The following is a 27,176-nucleotide window of genomic DNA, read 5'->3' as shown; positions in this document are numbered from 1 at the left end:
TTTTTTTTTTTTTAATGGTGAGTGCAACAGGAAACGCTGATACACAGAAGGGCGTGCAGAAACACCTACAACTCATAGTGTGCAGGAAATACGTTGGAGGGGAGATCTTACTGTAGGTGTAGCTAAGACATGAAACAATCACTTTTTGGTTTTAATGGCTTTTTAAATGGTATTTTTGTAATGTGAAATAATCTGAACATACAACATATATTATTTACTGCGTCCTTCCAAATGCTTCTACATTCTGAGGAAACCTATTCATGTGTGATGAAAGCCAAACCATTGTGTATACTATAGTTAACACATTGCTTCGAAGAAGTGGTATATCCTGTACTTGTTTTTTCTACGGATGAAGGGTATCTTTGGGTGCAAGAAAGACAGTGAATAGAGGCAAATAGGTTTCTTAACCAGGGTTCCATTGAACCCTAGGGTACATCCAGAGGTTGATTTTTTTTGGCTATCTGTAGGATTGACATTCTTAACAATAGCCAGCATGTTCATGTACTGTGTGAGCTTTGGATATAGTGATTATAGCAGGGGTTCCCCAAGACCTGAAAGTTATTTCAATGGTTCTCCAATGTTAAAAAGACAGGCGGGCATAGGTGATGGGGCTGAACTGGTAAAAGACTTGGAATTTAGCTTGCTTGGGAGGCAGGACCAAGTCTAGCCCCCAATATATTTTCATGTTAAGAACATGCATGCTGAGTAATATGTAAGTGTATGATATCTTGGGAATGTATACATGTAAAGCTAAAAAGCCATTTTAACATTACTGACCCTATCAAATAGTCCACCACCCTGTTCTTCTTTTTGGCAGCATGGCATTTGTTCTAAAGCTACAGGGGAGCTTAAATAACTGTGTTTCCCAATATCTTTCTTTGGCTGCCCCAACATGTTTCAGACCTATCTGTCTGATTCCCTCAAAGCTTCCCAGAGGATCAATCATAGTCTTAATATGCTGACACATCCTTCCAGATCTTCTGTACACACAGCTATAAATACACTGGTGTTCCGTGCCCCAGTTGTTGATGGCGAGCGTCTGTGGGAACTATTGATAGATTGTCTCGTGTTACATCGGGCGCCAGTGGCTCTCCTGTGTTTTTCTTGATTGGGTTTCCAGTTAACTCATAGGATTGTGTTACAGCTGTGATCCAGGAGCAAAGAAGTTTTATCCCTCCAACCTATGTCATTGTGATGGAAATAGCCTGGCTTGTGTTGCTGTGGTCAGTGTTTAGCCAAAGGCATGGCAGATAAGCTCAGAACATAGCTTTTCATGGGGATTCCATTCCATACAAGGTCTGCTTGGGTTGGATCTACAGAAGCTGCAGATGTGATTAGGATATATCAGTGATGTAGCAATAGTATCAGAAAAGGCTTGGAAATATGGTTAAGTTGCCTAACTACTGTATACGATTCCTACCAAATACACTGTTGCATTGTATTTGCTTCCTTTTCTTTGCTTGAGTGAGATATTTAATTTTAATATGAGGCTTTTTGACTACTTACATTGGCCTTCGAAGGTAGATGAATGAATGTGGTAGGATGTTAGCTATTAAATGTTCTTCTTGATGCAGGACAGTATCTCCTTTTTGAAAACTGTCCTTTTCCCACCTAAGTTCCACAGAAGGTCTTACCAGTATGGGGAAAGAAGAAAAAACTAGTGTGAGCATAGGCCTACAAAGGACACCTCCATTTTTTCATTGCCTACTGAAAGACCAAAATGTAAGAGAAAGGAGGGACATATCCTTTAAATGAATGACAGAATCTATGCAACATTGCAAGATGCTTTCTAGCTGCAATGGCTTCAAGTAAAGAAGAATCTGAATTTTCTGTTTGCCTTTACCAGACTGAAATGGCTGAGAAGTCATTTTTATTAGCATTTAATTAAAAATTGCAATTACTTATTAACTTTTTGTTAATATAGAGATTTCAGAACTGCTGATTAAGGACTTCATTTTCCAGATGGTTCACAGCCAAGACATCCACTATCCTTTAGCCATCAAAAGTGTCCATGAGCTGCACCCTGTTTCTGGTATTCAACGCCGCCTCTCTGCATACACTCCCTGCAATCTTTAACCTTTGAAGACACCCTTTGGAAATATGACTTCTTAGAACTTTATGCATAGATCAGAAAATTCACTCCTCAAATGAGAATTTTCAGTGTTCTGTTTTTAACGGCTATAGTGTAAAGAAGAAAAACATAAGGAGTGTTAATGGGTCTTTCCACCCAAGACCAGTAAATACAGTCCGTCACTAGCTGTTTGACAGCTACATATCCAGCTTGGTCTTCCAGCCAGGGCTTTTATAGTAAGGGCAAACTTTTTTAAGGGACTTTTCAGTGATTGCAACACCATATAATGGTTCGTAGAACTTTGAACTGCACCAGAAATTCTGGCCATTGAATGTTACATGACACCTGACCAAATACTCTGCAATTGCAGTTGCACGATACCTTACACCTATATGACATGTGACAACACTGTGGATTCTTATGAGGCCTGCCATGCCTATGTATTCAGTAATTTGGTGGGTATCAACACATACAATGCAATAGAAGATCCTGTATCCCCTTTGACCTACAGGGTTCCTCGGTTGGCTGCTAGTGGTTCCTTGAGAAAATACCAATTTGTTCCATTGTAAGAGGCATTCTTTCCACTGACCACTATACTAATGTACTGTGAGTTGTGGGTATAGTAATTATAGTAGGGGTTCTCTGAAGACTGGAATGTTATTTCACTGGCTCCCCTCATGTTAAAGAGGTTGAAAAGGGCTGTCCTCACTAAAGTTCTATCCAACAAGGTCAATTATTACTACATGGTCTGAGAGCTGGCTGGAGCTAAGGGATAATATTAGTGGATAAAATCTCTAGATCAAAACTCCAGACGTCAAACTCAAAAAGTTTGAAGTTTGTTCATAATAAGGAAAATCTGTCTTGAGCTAAACAGCCAGAATGAGGGTTATCTTGTAGCAGAACCTACCACCCCTGTACACACACCAACATACTCCATCATGAGCCATACTCTGTCAGGGCACTCAAAATTTTCTGTCTCTATCAGTATGGAGAAGTATGTGCCCTCCCCAGAGGATGCAATGTTTGGGCTTGGGCCGCCAATAACCAAGCCCAGTCATTGCCACTTAAAGGAGAGGAAGAAATGAATTACAATGCGTATGCTCTGGGACCATCCAATATAACACCTACACAGATTCTGGATGGAGCAGCAGGTAGCATGACAAAGGTGAGCACAAGTGGGTTGTTCTTTCAAGAGAACTGGTCACCTCCCCTACTTCAGTCAAACAGCTAAACACATAAGTAAAATACAAAACTGGTATACCTGCCAAAAAGGTATTCATGGCCATTCAGTTCTAAGATCTGCCCAGTTCGGCCAAACAGCACAGCCCTATCTGGAGGAGCAAAAGACCTGATTTTCCTTACTACAGCTCAGTAACACTTACAGGTCTTTTTCCTCCAAACTTGTAACTGTGAAGGAAAACAAGTAATCATGGCAAGGGACACAGCAGGTCAAAACCCTAAAAGTATTGATTATAGAAGACTATAAAAGCTGAATTTGGAAAGGCAAGAATTAGCAACTGTTATTAGTAACTTTAGTTTATGACAGGGTAGAAAAAAAACTATTAGATAATTGGAAGAATTTATATTTTTGTGCAAAATCTCCCCAAAACTCCATACACATGCATTCTGCACATTCAGCTGATGTAAACATAAAAAAATATCATATATTATGAATCAATGATCTGAGGTTGGCTTATATACAAATGCAAGAAAACAAATTGTTTTTATTTTGCTTTTTTTATCAGATTTGTAGACTTATTTTTGTTGGTATTCTGTTTTTTTTTTTACAGACTGTCTGGAAAATGTAGAGGTGGAATCTCAGCTATGAATGGCAGTCCTTAGGAAAAGACATCTGGAAAGTGAAAAGTAAGCCATCTGACCTTTAGCTTTCTTTCTGATAAAAAGAGGGTGGGGTAGACATAAAAACTACTTAGATGACTGACGGCTTTTCTGAGAATTCAAAGTGAAAGTGGATCAGTTTAAGGTATGATCATAAACAAAAATAATACGCTTTGCCCTGTGCATCCAAGTAACACATCTCAAGAGAGGCTAATATAGGTGGTGGTAATCCTTAAAGTGCATTTAAACCCAAAAACAAAAGCAAAAACAAAAATGCAATATACATCAGTTTGCCAGTCCTTAGAGGTCGTAGCTCAATTACTTATCCTAGGTTGGCTACGTTCACTTTAAGAGTAGCAGCATAGCCACACTTGGACACCCCATGGAAAAGGTAGTTTTAGATAAAATTGAAAATTTAGATGGACTTTACAAAAGGCCTATCTTAACCTAAACATTTCCTGCTGTCATAAAGGTTCTACCTTTAATATTTAAAGGTATCTATTGCAAGCAACCCTGGCAGCATTACATGGTATTTGTTATAACTGCTACTTTTGGTGAGCAACTCGGTCTGTTAAATCAGAACTAACCTAAAATGAAAAAACTGTGAGTAGGCAACTCTTTATTGCAATTGAGATATATGCCTCTTCTGCAACAAAATAAACTTACCTGCCTATTTGATGTTTTCTTTGGAATCAGCACAGCCCAATGTGCATTCATGGCACATCTTGGTCATATTATAATCCCGGAACGCCAGTTTAAAGGAAAGCCCAGTTCATCTGCTGGTATGTTTTTGGAATGTGGGGGGAAACCATAGAGTTTACCTGAAGAACACTCAAACTTCACGCACACAGTGTTCTGGCCAAGATTCCCACCATGGGACTTTATATTGTAGAGCCAGAGAACTAGCCACCATGCTACTTGGCAATCTAATGAGATCTTATTTAAAAAGTATGCTAAATGAAGTTCTCATTGGAGGACCATCATGTTTTAGGTTACCTGCAGACTCTTTCATCCTTAAGGGTTGCTATCTGGATGCTAATTATATGATAGCTCTAAATATTGTCATTCCAGTTCTGCAAAACTACGCAAACTATTGGGTACCTCTTTTTTTTTTATCTGTGGCTTCTTCCAATGACTAATTTGTTATTAGTCATTGGAAGAATGTTCCAATGAAGAACTCATTATGTTATGATGAGTTTGTTAGTAATATGGAGGGCTGAAGGGTAGAACCTCAATGCAATGTGGGGGACAGATGCATCCAACAAGTGTTCCAAGACATCCAAGAAGTGGAAGCTGCAGTGATAAAAAAGAGGGAAGGTAGGAGACAGCCAACAAAGTAGTGAGTATATTACTTCCTATTCTGCAAGGAGTTTCAGGGACTGACAAGGTCTCTTTAAAACCCAAATAAACCTGAAATTCAACAAGGCAAACTCTTAAAGTAATACTGTTAATTGGGTGTAAAATATTGACCTTTGAATTTAAACTTTACAAATTCACCAGTACATATATGTATGTAACTGTAGTGCAGCTGTCTTTAGCTTTGCATCTATACACACAGCCAGGACCCTATCGTGACTTTTCGTTTCCTGTTAACAGATTGAGGTCAGACAGTTGCTAACTACCTACTTCCTGTGACTACAAGTACTACCCCTTATATAGATAAAAGGGTTCCACTGTAATGCAGGGGTGCTGGGAAATGTAGACTGGCATCTGATATTCATCCAACTTGGTTGCATGGTCACATCTGATCGACTCTTCTAGCTGTAATGCAGTGTAGAAGCACATATGGCCAGATATTCATCTACAACCTTGCTATACTGTTTATATATACATATATATTTTTTAATTAAATTTGTATATATAAATAAATATAAACTGTTTGTATACATAAACAAACCTATACTGTTTGTAGTCACTTATCAACCCAATGCTATCAGAACTTTGACTTTAGCTGGGCTTTGTATTGCCATATGGTTTGTGTGACAATTATTTGCATTTTTTGCATCAGTCGAGTTTAGGTTTAGGAGTTTTTTTTTAACAACAGTGAGCAAATTGTTCTTTTATTTTGCTGGGGACACCAACATACACAAAGGCTGATTTATAACGCATACATAGGCATTCATCCTACATTTACGGGGCTGTTTTCACATTGTCAGCTCTTATCAGTGTAAGATATGGAAACCATGACAATCGTGCAGAACTTTGATGAAGGGTTCAAGTTTAATATGTTAGGCTAGAAGAAAACACATAGCCATCTGTTAGATTTCCTGTACAGTATAGTCAAGCCTTCGTATATCATAAATTATCTAAAGCTATGGCTTCCGGTTGAGCTAACACATGTGTTGCAATGTTGAGACGAAACACAATCATACATTTTAAACCTGACTGTAAAACGCATTCAGTAAACAGCTCATGGTGAGCAAGGATCTTATCCTAGGCATACCCTATGTAATTTTATATTTTCCATTGATATCACATTTGCAAATACAATTTAGGTTGATTCTAAAAAGATAGCTATGGCATAAAAATCGACGTCAACTCATGCACAGCTATTATGGCTCTGAATTTTGCCTCGTGTTTGTGTTTGCTGTCAATTACGAGATGGGAATGTCTTCAGTCACATTTCATCAGGCCCAGAATGTGCTTCCCTATATTTAAATGATTGTATTATAATATCTGTTTTTGAGATACAGACAGAAGCTTTTAGCATGCTGTAACCTGTTCTCCTTCCTTGAGCTAAGCACACCTGCTGCAACGTCTGTGTTTATGGCTTTTCCATATATGCATTGACATCAACACTGCCCTGTGCAGATTACGTGTGCATAGAACAGGGGTAGAAAAAACAGCTCCCAGAATCCTTTGCAGGATTTAAACTTATGCTGGTATCGGATCTTGGAACATCACCACTTCCATGGTCTGACTGTGTTCAGACTTACCAATTGATTGCTAAGCCCAGGTATTCGTGAGTTGAAGAGGACACATGCCCTGCTATGTCTGCGGTCTCTACGTATTCACCATTGGGATAAAAGAAGGTGCAGTGGAGGACTGATGTGGAGTGATTTTTTGCGTTCAATTTCACAGACACCATAACACTAGCTTTCAAGCGTCTTTTGAAATTAAACCAGTGCCCACATCATGCATAATAAAGTGTTCGCATATGCCAAACCAGACTTCATTTACTTCTATATCTACAAGAATTGTGCATAAACTTATTTTCAAAGTTTTTATTAAAGTTCTGCAGGACTAAAGAAGAAGGACTATCATGGAAGAACCTGGGTCGTATTGCAAACCTAAAACAGATCTGGTCCATGATTGCCAATTAACAGCAAATTATTTTTAGGAAATCCATGTCTGCATTGCCAGTGCATGATTTAAAACTGATTATATCAGTCCCGACTTCTGGGATATGCAGGTGATGTCACCACTGCCTTCTGGGCACTCAAATACCCTGACAATTTATCATCTCCACCACCCGGAAACTGGGAATGATGTATGGTGGCCAGAGTCAATTAAAGCAGTGGACCTTCCATATGAATGTAAGGTATGCTTTATTTTGATATCTTATAATGCATTGGAACCGACTGAGCATTGTCCTTGGGGGTTCTCAAGTGCACACAAACTGAACCCGTAAGACATAAGGCAAACTGCTTTGGGACAGAGTGCAAGGAAAAAACGTAGGAGAATTATGTGGAACTTATGGGGTCATTAGAGTGAACCTGTTAATAAAGCACAGGTTTACATTGAAGTTGAGAAATGTGTCATTATGCTATATGCACTGCATCATCATTCTGACAGTCATCTTTTCCTATCCTACCACCCATATGACAATAAAATAATGACGTTGCTTCCAACACTTCCAAATCTCATATTCTTGTCTCTGTCCATATTAAAAGGATTTTCAATCACCTCCTGCTCTGTCTGACACCACATGTGGAGCCCCAATGGTTCCAACCTTCCAACAACCTTCCCTACACTGAAAACAAACATTGGCTGAAGTTAGGTCTTGGGTATAATTCATACTCAGCTGTCCTATATTGAGGACCTGCACCGTCTCCCAATGTTATCTAAGGTTTGTGATGACCTTGTGTATCCCGATGTCAGAAATTGCACAGATTATTATATGACCTTGATAAAAATAGTTTCTATTGAGTTTCTTGATTCTAAAGTCTAAAAAACATTTACATACCATAATAATAAAGATTTACCGGTATATGACTTGTAGCGGTATGATCGGGAATGTATCTTCAATGCCTTGTTCACACGCATGTTTTCATCCATGGTTTAGAAAATGGTTTTCTGGCTGTTTATTACCCAGAAAACAATTTATAACCACAGAGCCCCACATTATTATTGATATGAATTTTGCAGGTAGTCTCAGCTTCAGAAGAGTTGAATGGGAGTACATTTTACGGCAGGTTTGGGGTTTTAATAATGGTTTGGGAAGACTAATAATGTGTTTTCACTTCTTATACCCCTCTATTTCCTATGCAAGACCATTACAACTCCTCTAGTCCTAATGCTTTTCAAGCATTCCAACAAGGCCAATAACCGCTTGTCATAATGGCCTTCAAAATGCTACTTGGGGGTTGAACTCTGGTGTCCAGTAAGAGGTAACCACACCACAAAATGACCATCCATGTAAACCAGTCCCAACTATTTGATCTTGTTTAGGCTACTCAAAAGCATAAAGAGCTTAGTTTATTATATAGGGTTAAAAGTAAAGGGGAAGAGTTGGGTTTTAGGGGTTGTGGATCTTTCAGTATCTTTACTGCATAAAAAAATTCCCAAAATTCCCAAAACATACAGTACACAGTATATTTTTTTTTTGAATTGCACAATTAAAAAGCAATCTTTGAGCTTTATTCGGGCTAAAATGATACATTCAATCTGCTGAACTATTTTTTTTTTTTGTTTTCTCCTACAATGATCACTGGAGATTTCCAACTGAAAAAGAAATGTGTAATGGCAGCATTAGGCACTGGGGCTGCATACTGTTTATGAAAACATTATTTTAGCATTGCTAGGGCTGCTCATGTCATTGCTTGGAACTTCTAGACGACCCTAGATTCATCCCGTCATGCCACTCTTTCCCAGCAGCACTGGTCTTATGCTTTCCCGCCAAAAGCAACAGCAAAACAGAAAGAGAGAGGAAAAAATGAGCACATCAGCAAATCATTACTTTTTCTTTTATTGCTCAGTCACAGACAGGAGAAGGGACAAGACCTTTAATGGCCATTTCAGACACTTCAGACTCTTCAGTTGAATAGAAACAGGAGTGTGGTAGAGCCTGCAGTAAAACGCTGCGGTCAACCACACTTCTTACTGCTTCTATTCAACTGAATAGGAGTGGTTGGAAACCATTTTGTGTGTTTGCAGTGTTTTGCCATGTAGTTCCTGAAAGGGACAAGTTGCTTGTGGACGCATGGTTTCTCTTTTTATACTGGAGGAAGAACTGCACCTCAACCTCATTTTAACTCAACTATATTGCACCTCACATCAAAGTGCTTCTCCAACTGAAGTTGACAGCATAGTAGTTGAAGAGGGAAGGCTGTAAGTGCCTAACAAATAAATGTCAGGTCTCCTGTCCTCCCAGACAAGGCTGTGGCATGTGGCAGAACTTTGCAAACCTCAAAGAATCACAGAAATAAATATTCTATGCTGGGCCAAACCAACTCCCCTATAACAATTGACCTGTTTGCCTAGAGTTCAGCCATAAAGATTTGCGCTAATAAATGTCAATACATTGCAGATCAGGAAACAGCAAAATGCATATTTCCTCACACTAAAATTACACAGTGCTATAGATGAAGAAATGTAATCCTACTGGTATGATAAAGCCATGGCAATGAATACATGTTGTTAGCTACAAGGATATTTTACTCTCCTCTTTGTTCCTCTATTTTTATTTTGTACAGAAAAACAATAAATACATCTAAACTTTCTATTTGGTTGGTTTTGCATTTCTTAATGCATTTTTTTTAGTTTTTGATAGATTAGGGAAGAGTTAGAACAAAGCAGGAAAAAAATTGGCTGGGCTTAGGTCTTACATACAGTAGATGACATCTTTGAGGAGCATTGTGTGGAGTCTAAAATGTCCCATGGAGTTCTCTATGCATAGAATTGCAAATACCAATCATTGATTGTTATCAATGAGAGGGGAGGGGGTAACATGAATTTGAAGAGGCCCATATCTGCGTTCCCCTCATTTTCTGTTAATTCATTTTTGAGAAATTCCATATTTAGTATTTGCAATTTGGATTTGTTTCCTTTTTGGAAATGTACCAAGAGGACTGGTTCTGGGGGAGCCAATTAAAGCAGAACTAAACCTGAAAAAACTCCCAAACGTTCCGCAATTCTTCATCTTCTGCATAAAATAAACGTACCTACCCTTTGCCTTTTCCGGTCCCCTTCTGAGTTTGAAATCTTCATCCATCCTGATTGGCTGGGCCAGAATGGCAAAACTCCTACTCATGGAAGTTCATTGATTCCTGGCAGCAAGCTATGCTGTGATCATACACTGAGCTGTGCATGGGTAAATTATAAAGAAGACATAGCTATGTCCCTTCTGCAATAAATAACCTGAAGGATTGCAAATTTTTAAATATTAGGCTTATTTCCACTAAGTGGTGGACATAGCCAACAGTGGGTCCCAGTGCTGAACTGACATGGGGCCTTTGTGCAGCGGCACACTTTTCACCTTCATATGTCCACCCTTGGTTCCACTTTAGCCTAACTGTATGTGTTTGAAGGTGTGGGGAATCCAGAGTCATCAAAGGAAACCTATACAAACACAGGGAGAACATACAAACTCAATGCAGATAACATCCTGCCTTAAACTCAGATGTAGGACCCCAAGGAATATTCCAAAAATGTTCAAAAATTTGCTAAGTAAAACCAATATTTATTAGGATGTTTCATTAAAGGCCATTAATTCATAAGTAATTTCCATGCTTTGGTTTATTCTCACCACAGTGCCAAATGAGATTTCCTCATCATGAACATTCCGGGTAAGTGAACACCTGAACATGTAACGTTCCACACATATCTGTCAATGGGATGACGGTCTGGCCCGTAGCCAGATGGGAGAATAACTGCTCAAGTCATTCCTAAATTAGAAGGCGACACTTTCTGTTTTCTGACATGCCCGTGCTAATTTATCATGTAGCAACACTTGCTTATTTTGCAATTTCCTGACGCTGGTGGAAGTTGATACTGAAGGGGTTTAAGAGAACCAGTAAACTTGCAGACCTGCACGTCTCTCCTTTTTTGTGTGTCTGACCTTGTGTCCTCACTTGGTAAACGTCATATATTTGAAAGAAAAGATGTCTGTCAAAAGGCAAAAAAAAAAAAAAACTGGAGTGGACTATGGCCAACACTTTTTGTTTTGGAGAGAGTGGGGGAAGGGTTAGATCCTCTGCCCTGTTTGAAATATTCTTTAGTTTCAAGTCTGAACCTCTCAGAAAATGAAGGGAATTCATGGGCTCCATTGCAAAATATTAAATGAAGCACCCTTGATATTAAAGGTTAACGTTAGGCACAAAAACATTTATTTCAATAGCCATAAAGGATATAAATCCATTTTTGTGCACCAAAAAACTTTGCAAACCTTGTAAAAGTAGTGGTCACATCATTATTTTGCTGCCAAAAAAATTGTGCAAAGAGCAGAGCACCTACAATGAGCTACCTGCAGAAAACTAAAGGAGGGGTGGATACAAGACCAGTCACCCTGCAAAAGACAAGGGAGCAGCAATGCCTGGTCTTAAAAACAGAAGGCTCCTGCACAGAGGTAATTTATTTAATATTGCTTGCTGCACAGATCTGGAACATAAAGGACACCAAGATTTATGTAGAGATACACATGTGATTGGACAATAGGGGCCTGATTTATCAAAGCTCTCCAAGACTGGAGAAGATAGACTATATTAGGAGAACCTGGGTGATTCAAAAAACACAAATAATTTCCCAAAAATTATTTACTATTAATTGGCAAATGTTTTTAAAACTGGACCAGATCCATTATGGGTTTTCTAGATCACCCAGGTTCTCCCATGGTAGTCTATCTTCTCCAGTCTTTGAGAGCTTTATTAAAAAAAAGAAAGGACAATATAAATAAATATATAATTACATTTATTTATACATGTAATACTCTACAGCAGCAATCAGAGAAATGGTCAAAACTAAGATCCAATTTAAGAACCATGAGGAATCAATATGTTATTAAGTGCTTACTGGAGTGGAGACCACAGCTATGATCATATTAGTGTTCTACTGTTCTTCCATTGCCCAGCCACAGACCAGGTTGTCGTACCTAAAAGCAGAGTAAGCTACAAAGTGGTCTAGGATCCGGCTGTAGAAGTTCCCTGATCACAAGAACAAATGAACATTTAATAAACGATTTTCTTGTCAGTGTTATATCAATGAAGCCTATGTTACAAATTTTTAAATATTAATCAGTAAAAATAAAGACAAGTATTATCAAAACAACTTATAATAAATTGCGGAATGTGCCTGACAAAGGTTTTTAAGTTACTTGATATTGTGACCTACTTGCCTCAAATCTTTAAACCACATCCTATGTAATAGATGTTGACATTTTTTCTGTTCTGTACATACCAAAATTAGAGATAAAGGAAAGGCCATCAACTGTGGCCACACTGGAGGCTGCTTAAAGGGCCAGAGAATGGTGGAGGTCATCACCATACCTGACTATGGACTTATTTAGTTTATTGTAATAGTAAGCCCAAGATAGGACTAGCACTAAGGGTTTCTCCAATGTGTATAAACATGACCCCCAAGCTTAAAAAGTCAAGCATATTTGGGTCACCATGGAATGGGCTGACTCTTTGGCCAATGTCCCGTCTATTAATGGCTTGGGTCTACCCAAGTCTGATGGTCACCTTCTTTGATATCATTGGGAATTATCTGTCCAGACTTGCAATTATTATTAATAATATTAGTAGTAGTATTACTCCAACTCCTAACATAACTTCATGTTAACATTTAAGAATAAGTCTGGGTGGGATGGGCATGGGCATGGGAAATGTAGATATTTCAGCCTTGATATTACACTTGTTATCCTTTCCAATAAGACTCTCAACTTCATATTAACTTTTAGGTATAACTTCACTTTAAGATAGGTATGGATATGTGATGAGGGTGTTTGAATAAGCAGACATAGCTTGACCACGTAGAGACGTGGCTAGCAGGTCTTTGAGCATATATGTTTATCTCAACTAAGCAGTTAAACTGAAGAATAAGTGAATGATGGATGACCAAGCAGATAACTCTTATCATATGGGAACAAAAACCGAGAAACCTTTTAAATTGTTAATTATAAACAATTTCCAACCCAAAAGTTGCAGTCTGGTGGACATCTGCAGCTGCCATAGATAGCTGCATAGATCCATCTGAAACCCTTATCTTATATCTACGTCCAACTGTGTTTCATTTACATTATGTGTACAAATATTACAGCATGTTTTGTCATACAGAATTATCTTGAAGGTCCCTGATAACTTTCACACTAAACACTCCAGGACTGCATGTTCTAGTTATTATTTTCAGTAAACAGTAGTAGAGCTGAATTGCAAGTGCCAGCTGCACTCATGATGAAGCAGGTGGCATTGCCATTGGGCATCTCAGAGAAAAGCTTATTCTGGATATAATACTCCATTGTATCATTGGATAGTGGCCAAAGCACTTCCTGAAGGATCTTCCCACGGGGCAAAACAAAGGGCTCTTTAGGGCTATTACTAATAGAAGGAAGTATATATATATATCCTGCATTCAAAGTTGGTTTTAAATCTTATCTGTGTCCCAAAGGAGTCATTTTATTATTATTTCTATTGTATCTGATACCCATCACCTGGATACGACTTGAGGAAAATATCTCCAGCTGGGATACAGACAGCAATAAAATCTTTACAGAGGTTCTAATGTATTCTTCATGCCATTAGAATATGTGTTTCTTTTCCAGGGAGTTTCCCCACTACTTCCAGTTGTATCGGACACCCTTTAAATATGGACAAAAGCAGACAATAATAAACGTAGAAGAGGTTGTAACCCTTCGCTTGACTTAAATTGGTCAGGATTTCGACAAAAAGGTGTCATTAAACTGTTATTGACAAAAACTAAAGCATGTCTTATACCTTGTATTATAGCAGTCCTCTTTGTCTGTGCAACCTGTCTTTAAATCTTTCAAAAAATGTTTTGGCCATCGTATCTTCATCTAAAGGGTGGCCTTGTTTTTCCCCCAGATGAATATCTGTGACCCTTTCCGGTGAAAATTCAGCATCTGTACAGAGGTTCCCTAATGTTGTTTAATGATCCACCATGCTGGATCACTAAAAAGGCCAACACCAATGACTAGTGTTGGTCGAATATCTCACTATTCAATTCGACAGCTATTGGATCGAATAGGGGATATCGTTCGGTTGATCGAACCTCGAATTCGAACAACATTAAAGTTAAGGGGGGGGGAAATTCGGGTTATTTTTTCGGACTGTGTAGAACTACAAGAGCAATCAGGGGAGCGGAGATGACAGCTCCGCTCCCCTGATTGCTCTTGCAGCCCTTTACTAGTTGTATGTGATCTTGGATAGAATTTCTCTATCCAAGAACACAGGGGTCTCTAGCATTCTTGCGAAAATTTCCTTGGAATTTCCTCGAACTTTTAACCAAACCATCGGAAGATCGAGGAAATTTTACCAGGAGGATTCATAGGGGATTCACAGGATTCCCTGGTAGTCCTCCTGTTTACGATCCCCGGGGCACTAGAGGTTAATGAACTTCTAGTGCTGGGGATCGCACACTGCTCTCAATGAATGCGGCCACATTCATTGAGAGATCCCGGGCACTGGAGGCTAAATGGGGACAAGTCTCCCCATTCATTCACCTCTAGTGCTCTGTGATTGGCTGGGGAAAGGAAAATCCTGATGATGCTTGAGCTGTCATCAGGGTTTACCTTTCCTCAGGCAATCACAGAGCACTAGAGGTGATGAATGCGGAGACTTGTCCTCATTTAACCTCTAGTGCCCGGGGATCCCACACTGACAAGAGGATTCCCACAGCTGTGCAGAAAACCTGTAAAAAATAAAAGTAAGTTACACAAATCACACACATTTAATAAATTACATTACCTCTAAAGTCTCTTTTTTTAACACATTTTTTATACACAAATTTGCGCATCCTGTGTTTTTCGAGTCGGGTCTATCCGAATCTGAACAGCCATATTTGGGTTGCATATAAATGACCTCCTATTTCCTAATGGGGAAGATACAGCAGGACGGCTCCCTCTTCTCCTTAGCCATAGAACAGAACTGCGCTGTGTTTACAGCACTCATTCGATCTACTGATGTTGGAAAATGAATGGGTTTACATTGACAACATCTGAGCATGTATATAATGCTTTACACTACTAATCTAAGCCATGCTTATGGGTCTGTGCCCAGTTCCACATTGCCTGTGGGGTGAGGGCTAATAGATTGCATAGGCATCTCCAAACACCAGTCATGATGGAAGCTTGGTTGAACTGTCTGAAAGAACTGGTTATGTGCCGGTCTTCTTCAACAAGTATACACATTGGTCCTGATTTATTAAAGACTGGAGAAGATAGAATACCATGGGAGAACCATGGGGCAATACCAATACCATGGGGCAATCTAGCAAACCTAGAATGGATTTTGTCCAGGATTGAAAACATTTGCCAAAAAAAAGCAAATTACTTTTAATAAACTAATTCCAGTTTTTCTCCAGTCTTAGAGAGATTTAATAAATTAGGCGTATAAAGTCAGTACACTTGAGGATCATACTTGTGGAAGGTCAAGAATTTGAAAGCCTTTGGGACCAGTATCACAGCAGCAGACAGCATTTATTTTATAGACTGATTCTATATTTTCTCTGTTTAAGTTTCCTTGAAGCTAATATTATCTAGAAAACATTAATAAAACTTTATACTTCCTCTGACTGACTTTATATCTGATGATTGGAGCTTGGAAGGAACAAACTGTAGCTGTATTAAGATAATAAATGTACACTATGAAAAGGGTGCGGTCAAAAAAAGTTTTCCCCTAAGAGGAAAGTACAATATTATTGAGCTATGTAAGACTTTGAGATATACGCCTTCATAAAGGACATTTGCCCTCAGTTAGGAAAACCCTTAAGTACCCAACGATCATTTCTAGACATCTGCAGTGTTTGACACTGGACAGTTTATTGAACGTTACAGCAGTCAATATTATGTACAAATGGATTTCCCATCATCCCCCCACTCACTTTTTTGGCGTATTTCCTACCGCCACAAATCTTTTTGGCCACCCAGGTCTTAAAACCTGGTATAAAAACTGATTGTACAAAGCCAAAAACTTCTTTGTTCTTGGCTTGCATGCTCGCATGGGAGAAAATGTGTTCAAAAAGAGGCCACAGGCAATTTACACAATCTATTAATAATACAGAAGGCTCTTTATAGTTTAAAATCAACTCTTCTTTTTATTATTTGGTGGTCTACACAGTTAATATTGCATATGAAGAAGACCATGTGCTGCTTACAATGGTACATTTTAGCAATAAAAATATATTTTATTAAACTGAACATCAGGCTAAATGCACAATGAAATAAGGATAAGGGGCATAGAGAATAAGCTTTTTAAGGCAGATGAGTAGAAAGGTATTATTTAAAACAAAATGTATTCAATGAATTATACAAAATATAACAAATAAACTATAACACATGTTTATAGCACAGTAGTTTGCTGGGCTAATACACTTTAAGGGCTAGAATGTGCCCCCTCCAATAGTACAGATTACAACAATAGTGCAAGTTTGGGTAATATATACTAAATATTCAATTGATCGCTTGTTACCCGACGCGTTTCGCCCACTGGAGGCTTACTCAGGGGTTTTTTGAGAGATCAAGATACTACAATAAAATATAATACAACACATAATTAATACTATACAATGGGTAAGAAAATGTTTTCAAAGCATATATATGTATATGAATAAATGTCGTTGTTTTTAATAAGGTTCACAAATTGATAGCTCACTGTATTAAGGGTTCTAAATGTAATAAAAGTGACTTACTTCTGTGGTATTATGATGAAATTAACCCACACTGGAGGTTAACTAGTTTAATGGAAAAATATGCTGACTGGCTGCTGAAAATGAATGAATTGAATATGCGATTGCTTAAAAGGGGATAAAGGTAAAGTAGGAGTAATAGAAAGACCAACCAAAAATTTAATAAAAAGTAATATTATATGAAATACCTGTTTTGAGTAGGTGATATTTTGGGATTGTTTAAGACATCCAAAGAGAACTAGTATCCAGTTAATATTTCAAAATATTGTATTAACTGTGAAAGGAGTAAGATAGAAAAATTAACGATTCACATAGATTGCTGTAAAAAGGTTAAGATAATACTTGTAATCGTACCTACTATATGGAAGGTGGAATGAATGGGTATTGTGGAAATTTATTATATATAGTTGATTAAGGTATGTTTTAGAGAAGGATGTCCTATGACAAGAAATTTTAATCTAGGCAAAAAAGCAAAAAAAGAAATTATTTGGTGACTGTTAAGGTCATCTAAATATTATGAATAAGAATAAGGGATATTTGACTTACTCAGAGTATTAGGTCCAAAAGATTAACATATTAATGGATCATCCATGTGATGAATAGCATAACCAGGGGTTAACGTCGTTTATGAACTTGAACTATGGTGTAAGTATATAGTTAATTACAATTAGTCACTATTTATGTTGGAGTTTTGGACTTACAGATGAAAGTTGGATTTCACAATTAAATATATATATATGTACATTTTTTAAAGTTGCTAGAAAATTTTACTACACCAGGATGAGCCTAACACAGCCCCCATCTTCTTTGCACATAATACCTCTCTCCTTTTTTGGGGGTATCTTATTACAAGCTGTGCTGGTCCAACTCTGCCCCTCCTTTTATGTAGCTATCAACTGAGTAGTAAATAGGAACACCGTAGGGGGCCACTTTGGTCTGCTGACATCACAAACAAAATGGCGGCAGTAGTCATAGGGCTATTGGATATTTACACAAAGGAGGTTGGTAGATTTATCATCTTTTGGGAATATTTCTGTTGAAGTGAATGGCCATTGGTCAATAACATAGCATATTTCATCATTTCCAAAGCGGCCTTTCTCAAGAGAAGAAATCATGAATCATTTTCATGTTTTGGGGAACACCTACTAAAACTAAGGGCCAATAGGGAAAAAGTCTTTAAAGTGAGCGTAAGTGGAAGGAGTGTCACCGTACAGTAGTGGCTAGAATAACACCTAAAAACTTTATTGGAGTCATGCAGTTGGCTCTACCAAGTGACGTTGGCCCTGGAACTATGCAGACATCATCAATAAGAGGTCATTCACCCATAGTTTGAGGAATCCCTAATATTCTCTGGAGGAACCTTGGGATTCCACAAACTCTGGTTGAGAATGGCTGTTCCATGGTCTTTAGTACAACATAATGCTTGATCATGGTCCTGTTTCCCTTTTCTCCTATGAGTGGCATACTCCCAATCCTTTGTTTGACTGATCTTTGGTAACAAAACATGAGCAAACTCTAAACATCAATGGACAGAAATTTGACTTTTTGATTATGCCCATAGACTTGTTGCTTTATCCATCTGATAGAGATAAGGCAGCATTCAGTTTTTGTACGTCGCCAATTTTTTTCTCTATGGCATTACCTACATAACGATGTCCAATTGGAAGAATCCACTGGGCAGTTCAAATTTTTAATATTTCTTATGAAAATATGTCTTTGCCAACTACCACTCCACTTGCTGACCCAGACAACTCAGCAGCAAAGATGGCGGATTTATGGGATGCGGTGGTGACAGAATTCTGGACATGTTGTCACTGCAGGGCACTTAGAAAAAGCTAAGTGTGTTCCATAACTGGAATGTAGATTCTATTTGATCTTTGCTCCTATTTCAAATACCATCCACTCAAGGTCCCATTGTTGAACGCTTGGAGTAACATAAAGGGTGTTACATGATGTTAAAAATATAAAATCTCATTTCTTAAAAATAAGGAAGTTACGCAAATTGTATGAATGCAACTTCCAGTGAACAAGCCTCTAAGCCTCTGTCACGCATATTGAAATGACCCAATAGTTAAAGAGAAACTCTAGAATCTCCCACTTTATAGCAATTTCAACCCAAAGAGCAAAACTACAAATTTCAAACCTGCAATACTTTCTTTATGTGCACCAAAACAGTTTTTATCTATGGCAGTTGAAGCCATACCACTGCTTTTCCAATCAGCCTCTATGACTTTAACGTTTATCTGAACTCGTCTATCCTTTTGTTTTTGAGCACAATAGTTAAGATTTGAACCACAATCAGGTTTTACAGCTGTATGTATCTATTGGGGATATTTACTTTCTGTTTGTCCTAGTGAACATTGCAACTGGGAAAGAAGGAATGCAAACTTTTACAGGGAAGGTGAGGAGACATTTTTAAAGAAGACACATTTTCTCATGGTAAGTAAGACTTTTTGGAGATATCCTCTTACATCATGTTATCCATACATTCAGGGATTATGGGATTTCTCAATGGGGCACCACCTCTATCCAAACCAACTTGAGCTTTAGAAGAATGTTAATGATGTTAAGGCTCAGAGATGTTGCAAAAAGATTTAAATGATTGCCACTACACTCTGAACTTAAAAGTCTGTCCATTTTTTTAGACATGCATGTACAGTACCTATGCATATCACATCAAATACACATGGAATATAATGTCTGGATTCAAATTTGGCTGACCATGTGTTTCGCATTAATGTACTTTGCATTAAGTCAGCCCATTCAAAATTAATGGGCTTGCAGCACATTGCACTGGACTCCAAATAAACTCCTACTAGCGCATTACCATGTGTTGTGGTGCACTGCAATACACATATATTGGCATGCTTTTGGAATGAATGGCACTGCCATATGCTAACACACATTCCATCTATTGGCCAAAAATGAACCATCAAAAAATGATCCATTGGGAGCTGCAAATTATGCAACATGTACAGTAGCTGATAACATAATAACAATCGGAAAAACAAATGCTGCTTTGACTTCCAGGCCATGTTCCTTTTGCGCCTTTCTCATAGTTAGACATTGTCCCTAAGGTTATGATGTCCTAACATTCCATGTCACCAGGACACTCACCCCCAGTGCTGTGTCACTCTGTTATCTACCAGGGCAGTCATGTCACAGTAATTGTGCCCTGTCATTCTGTCAGCATATTGTAGGAAGAGAGGATATTGTACTGTCTGTTCTATTGAGACCTCATCTCTTACCACAAGGCCAATAAACATGTGCGTCATTACCTGAACCATCTGCCTTATATATTGACTGTGTACTTGAGTAGGAATGAAAGGCACTCATACTGCGCAAAACACATATTTATATATCCAGCCCTTACATCCTGGTCACAGAGATGAATAAATATTCTGTATACAAACCTCATAGGTCTACATCATGTAATATAGAGGCTAGAATTACCCTAAATGCATAAATGTATCAAAAACTCCCCCCGAGTACCAAAGACTGGCCAAGGCCAATGGTCAATATCCGTAAGTAAATCTTCTGTAAACCATTAATGCTCATTTATTATCCATCTTGCAAAAAGGTATAAATGACCAAATAAAACTATCACAGTCATGGTGGACCACTAAAGCAATCCTGTAATTAGTACATGCACATGTGTCTATATTGTATAATATCATAAAATACTAGAACAGGATATACGTGTACAACACATATGGATATGAGTATGTATTTGCCTTGATCAGTATTCCATTTTCAGCACATAGTTTGTTACTGTATATGTATATCTCCAGTGCAGAATATCAATAAAGGTACCACAAGGTAAACTCATTTTTTGGTATCCAAGGTATTATATGTTTTTCAATTTAACACAACAGTGTTCTCCCCAGAAATTGTGGAAAGAACCTGTAGCCGGGTGGTCAAAAAGTGGTTGGAGCAACACCTGACAAAGTTATTGTTCCCAATTGTTGTTGCCTCATAACCCCTATAATTCTATCAGTTTTCTACTGGCCCCATATACTTTGTTCCTACTTTCTAATGCCCATACTCTTAATATGTCCAATTTTTCCATTGTCTTTGTATTATGCCTTAACCGTCCAGTGCCCTTATATTGAGACCCAACTTTTCAGCAATCAAACAGCCAAACAGCCAGCTCCCTACTGAAAAGTTCCGGGTCCAGCTAAAAGGGACTGGGGATAGCACTGTAAAGCATCTCATACATTTGGTGCACATGTGCCCATTAGTGTCTTGTCCACCTTATTCCTGATTAAAAAATTAATAGCGAAAGTAAGGGCCTTGGGTAGTCATTTTTAAACTATTTCAATCTGCATATTCCAAAAGCACATGCTGACTCCTATGTCACTGCAGGACAAACAAGCTAGCAGGAGGTCCCCAGAACATGGAAGTGACAGATACCTCCAGCATAGCAGTGAAGTATTAGCACATGGGCTGTGAAAAGATAAGTATACAGCAAGCATCTTATTTCACAGGCTGCCTTTAGTTTTTTGTTTGACCTTGTACTGACAGGGTACCTTCAAATCTGGTAAAAACCAAGACAATGCCCTAAACTGACCTAGGGTGATGTTTTTTTTACAAAAATGGACAATTCATGTGAAGAATTTTAATTTTTTAGTTGAAAGAGATTTTGTGGAAATTGAACAGCTATTAAGAAATGGACAACTGGTATATTAATCAACATATTCCGTTTGTGTCCTTAAACTGCAATAGTACAAATTGCATTACTTATGCAAAGTATCTCTGGTTTCAGCCGCACCAAATGAACATATCTAACAGCTGTTGTCAGGACCTTTTTTTCAGCAAACTCCAGCCTTTAGGCCAAATACGGCCTAGCGGGTAGTTTGTTCTGGCCTAACGCACCCTGGCCAATCCAGCCTTATCCTGTCCAGCCAACCCGCACGCGGAAGGGATTTCCCTTCAGGGGACGTTCTTGGTGGGGCACAGAGCATTTAGGGTGGGACTCGAGAGCGAGTCCGGCCTAGTGTGCTCCTGCCTACCCCTAAAATGGCCCTAAAATCATCCAAAGGCTTGGAGCCATACCTCTACCTGACAGTGACCATGATGTTCAGGTTTACATTATGACAATACCAAAGTAACTTTCCATAATTGTATCACCACAGAATCAGTTTACAAATGTGATCCTCCTGTCTTTACCAATGCAGAATGATGAGTAGAAGTCAGAATTAATTATGCTGCTGGCGAGCCAATGAAGTCAGTTGATCTGTGAAAGCGGTGCCCTTATGATGGACATTACGTTCCATTGAAAGTTGTAATTAAATTTCTTTTAATGAAATGAAAAAAACAAAATCCTTTAATAGGTCTTCGGGAAATTCCTCTCCTAAATTATGACAGCACAGCTTTACAATGAATTAGAATTTAAGTTGTTATTTAAATTCTAGTCAGTCTGGTCCTGCTAGGACTAGTCACCTAATTGGACTATAAGGTAATTATAATAGTATTGTTTGGGTGTTCCCTAGATTATCCTTTTCAGTGGATGTTTTCCTTACTTATCTGGGCATTACAGAACTGTCTGCCTCACAGGTGTAACCAATAGAAATCCTTTTTTTTTTTTTTTAGAAACTCCACAAACTTCCTAAGGGGGGACATGTTTTCCTATGGTGGTCTTTACTTATTTTCTAACAATGCAAGTCTATGAGCCAAAGAAGTAGAAACTATTCACACCTTGTGTAGCTGAAATCTTTTCTCTTTCTAAGTATTTATGGATTTGGATCATTTTGGATATAATAGGGAAGAGATAAAACTGAAGTCTTTTAAATAAAAACTGAAGATTTCATTATTATAACATATGTGTAGAAGTATGGTAATTTTCCTCACTTTCTATCCCAAAGACTGAACAGAAAGTGAGAGAAAGATATCTTTCCAGTGTAAGGGAATTACCCTAAACAGGAACAATTGTTGCCATTGGAAGATTACTTTTACTTTCTTTTGTGGAGGCAACACAGACTTTGGTATTTTTCCTCATTTTATGTACCAAAGACACAAACTGGACATGTTCTAAAACACATTTTTTAAAATTGATTCTTATGTAAAAAGTATGAATTAGGGATATAATACTGTATATGATAAGTATAAAAGTATGAATAAAAAGCTGAAGTGGGCAAGTTCATGGCACAAGTTTCCACATCAGTAATTGTTGATTTTATTAACGGTGACAAATTGTCTACTAGAGGTTATCCAAAGCTGATTTANGAAAAATAGAAAAATATAATACCATAAACCATAAATCGTTATAATTTAGATCTCCAGAAAATTATTTGTCATGGTCACCATCTGATTGAGACTCAACAGAGCCATTGGAACATAAGTTCCTTGACCTGCATGATGATTATCAAACTTGAAGATTATTCAGGTGTTGAAGAATTTCTCTACAAGGGTTACACTCCTAGAATTTTCGAGTGTGCAGCATGCACAAACAGACTAAAATCTAACAGAACAAGTTGATATCATTTGGTCCCCTTCCTGAGCAAGGTTCCCTGCACACACCCTGTTTACATACAGCAACACATAAACATTCTTTTTCTTTATCATTGCTTTATCTTCTTATGGGTTAAAGGACTTTGTATCTTCAGTATCAGAAGTGCAGATACCCATAGCAATTATTTTAATTTAACTTGTCCTGGTCTTTCATCAGTAAACTCAATTCCGGTTGGCTGAGTCACTGCATTTAAAAGACATGCCATTATAGTAATATAAAGTCTTCCATTGCTAACATAACTCTGTAAATGCTGGAGAACTGACACTGGTTTTAGTACATTTTGATCCACTGACCCAGTAGATGTATGCAGATGCCGAAAAGTCAAAATCCTTTATCTACAGTGACAGTTTTTCCAAAGTCTGGAGCAAGAGGATTGCAGCCCTAAGTAAGAGTCAAGGAAAATGTTAACAATGTTTGCATTCATATTTCTATCATGGCAGGTTCTCTTCGAGTGTTAACACTTAAGACATATTCCTTGGAAAATAAGACTAAAAATCTAATTAGCAGCTGTAGCTGCCTTAGGCTAAGACAGAGCAAAACTTAATTTATGTCTGTGTCAGGTGAGACTTACGTAGGGATCAGGCCTCATTGTTTTTCTGCCTGTGATGTTTACTTGCTTGAAGGATGTTTAGCATTGTTCTAAGGGATGGAATGTACCGGTAACTTTCACACATAGGAATGTGTGAGCTGGATTCTTAGTGTTTAACATTGTGGGGTGGTGCTGTAAGAATGTACTTGTCAGTCATATTGAAATGGACCATGCTTGAAAATGAAAATCTTGGATCCTTCCTGAATAAATATGCTAACTGGATTTAAAAAATCAACAGAACTTAGGAAGAAAAATGTGAAAAACACTTTAACAATCTAGTATGGCTTCTAGATTCTTCCAGTAGGTACCTGGGAAGCCATTGGACTACAATGGAATGCAGAATCCTGGAAAAGCTGAGAATCCTAGATCTCAAGAAAAGACATTTCACTGTGCGGGATCACACCTTTCCATGATTTGGGATCCTCAGCTTTCCCAAAATCCTATAAAAAAGCCAAATGATGTGTCCATTGCAAGCTTTCTGGAAGTTGGGTTATATGAGAATATTTTGGTAACATTTTTTAAGGAGATCATGGCAGGGTGACAATGCAGGGGAAGTGGTAAGTTGACTGGATACCCAAATTGACTGTCAATTGAAGTCAATTTCCATCACGGAACTAACTGTCAAAGATGGTGACATGACCATGGATCATAAAGCATTGTGTAATGTTTTGGTGCTGTAAAAACCAAAGATATTAAATATTAATTTCATATATATAATATATAATAATGCCCTGGTGCACACTGGTTTATTTTCCCTTTTTTGAATGAAAACTTTAAGCTTTATTTTGTAGATTCATTCTTTGGAAACACCAGGCAAGAACACTTTGGCTCACCTCACCGCCAGAGTGAAAAGGTTTAACATTCTGCACATATTTATTTTATTGTTATATATTATTTTATGGATTATTAAAAATTTTATTTTCCCAGATAAATTTCTGGAATATTTGTGAAACACCAAAGAGTCAACAAGATTTCATAGATTTCACTATAGAATTGGATGCATACCTGCTCAGTCCTGGTCTTCTCAGCTATTTGTAGAGGGCTGTGTCTGTAATATATAGCATCATAGCTATCTATGACTCTAACAAATGCAGCTGATGGTTAGGCAGACTTCTTGCTCATTGAACTTAATAAGTTAGGCCAAATTCTGTTTTTTTTTTAAATAAATAAGGGTTAATAAAAGGAGTTATTGTTGCGGAAGAGAAACAAAGGAGTGTGGAGGGGGGGGTGGGGGTCCTTTAACATGAACTCTTCTCCAAGTTGGTGCAATATGTATTTGGCTTTTAGATATTCTTTTAACACTTACTTTTAACGATTTACTTTGTTTACAGTTTTAATATAAAGAACACAAAGATATTAAGTCTAAGTCTATTTAAATCAAATAGAGAGATTTGTACCCATTGGGAGCAAATTAGGTTGAATCTCTGAGACCGCTCGCCAATTGGAAAGTATTTAGTTTGTGAGGTTTAGATCTTTGATGGGGTTGATCTGTGTGCTATATCTGTAGCTCACACACCTTTCTACGTTTAAGCTGGTCATCAGACAAAATGCTCAGTAGGGTTCATTTTCATAGATTTCAAGTATTAATTCTATTCTTCTTTGCTATTTGTTTTCTAAAATAACAATAGTCTGCTTGCATAATGCAGTTATAATTATAGCCCCATTAATTGCTGTATGTGTCAACACGCCAGCGTGCGTTTTCCAGTGGCCACCAAGTGAAAACAAGTCCAGTCAAATCATTTTATAAAACCAATGTTGCACATACTTAGCATTTCCATGCACTGTCAGCTTTTGTCGTGAAATATACAAATAAGTCATACTGTCTGGGGCGAATGACATATTTTTTGTGCCAACACCTAAAAGTAAAATCAAAATAGAAACTCTGAACTGCTATGGAAACCAAACAATTCACCAAACAATGGGTAGATTCTAACAACTGTTATGGAATCCCTCGGTATATTCCTAAACAAAAAAGTTGAAATAACCTAAATATACCAACTTTAAATGGAGTAGGTTAAAGGGAATATATATATATATATATATATATATATATATATATATATATATATATATATTCAGTTCTTTATAATGTAGGGTAGGGTTACATTCACAGTCAGTTTTGTTTTGTGTTCCTTTGGACATAATTTCCATCATTTACTATCCTGAATGCACAGCTGAAAGTGAAAGGAAAGCTCACCAAAAATAAGAAATCCCCTATTATTTGTCACTAGAACAAGTGTCTCAATGTAAAGGTTTTTTATCATTTCTGTTCCAGTGAAATTTTTAGATTTTCCATCAGTTTTAGTCTCAGTGATAATTGGATCAGTTAGAGAGAGTCACAGACAGAGCTTAGTACCTGGTAGTCCAGACGGCCAAGCTACAAACCTACAATTCCTTCAGAATAGCACAATTTGTTATAGCTGTATACTTCTCTATCACTCCACAAGAGAGGAAGGACTTGGAGCTGTGTTCAATGGGACCATACCAGTATAGACGATGCAAATCGAGAAAGCTTCTCTTCTGCCTATTGCAATCCATATCATTTTCAACTGGGATGGAGGGCCCATGTTCGTACCTTGCCTATGGCCCTATTCTGCCTTAATCCATTTCTAGAGGTTCTAACCTCCTAACACTCTTGTTTTAAAAGTTGGGTTTAAAGAAGTTGGCTTCTGATTTAATAATTTTAAATATGTTTAATATTTATTGAGGATAAATTTATTGAGATTGAATTTTTCCAATAATATGCCTAGTGTGAATTTTTGGGGTTTGTCATGTGTGTCTCTAAAAGTATCCATCTCCCCCTTCTCTAAATGACATAAAAATGGACTGTGTCATCAATGAATATCCCTAAAGCAATGCTAGGCATGCAGTATGGTTTACAATACAAATTTACTTTCCTTTTGCTCCCTAACTGCAAAACCCTGTTTAAACTAAGTCATCAGAGTGGTGGTTCTTACAATTATATGAATGCCCCCATGATGGGTAATGGTTCCAGTGCTGTCACATTGAAAAGGGATGACATCTGAGTTTGTCGCAACTTTGCAGCAAACTTTGGTGTTCACCACTCACCAAGTTCCAGGATCAATGTA

The 27,176-nt window shown here is 37.8% G+C and overlaps 1 long non-coding RNA gene across 2 annotated transcripts in view; it reads left to right on the top strand.

Annotated features, from left to right (window-relative positions):
* Positions 1–27,176, top strand: part of LOC140341675 (uncharacterized) — a 69,486-nt gene that overhangs the window by 14,753 nt on the left and 27,557 nt on the right. The window contains exons 2-3 of one of the 2 annotated variants that reach the window (XR_011922934.1): positions 3,862–3,937; positions 19,342–19,426. This is a non-coding gene — a long non-coding RNA (uncharacterized lncRNA). The remainder of the gene's footprint in view (positions 1–3,861; positions 3,938–19,341; positions 19,427–27,176) is intronic. The other variant, XR_011922933.1, reaches the window with a different exon arrangement.

This window comes from Pyxicephalus adspersus, chromosome 12, assembly GCF_032062135.1.
Source record: "Pyxicephalus adspersus chromosome 12, UCB_Pads_2.0, whole genome shotgun sequence".
Classification (NCBI taxonomy): Eukaryota; Metazoa; Chordata; class Amphibia; order Anura; family Pyxicephalidae; genus Pyxicephalus; species Pyxicephalus adspersus.
This window is presented reverse-complemented; position numbering and strand designations above follow the sequence as displayed.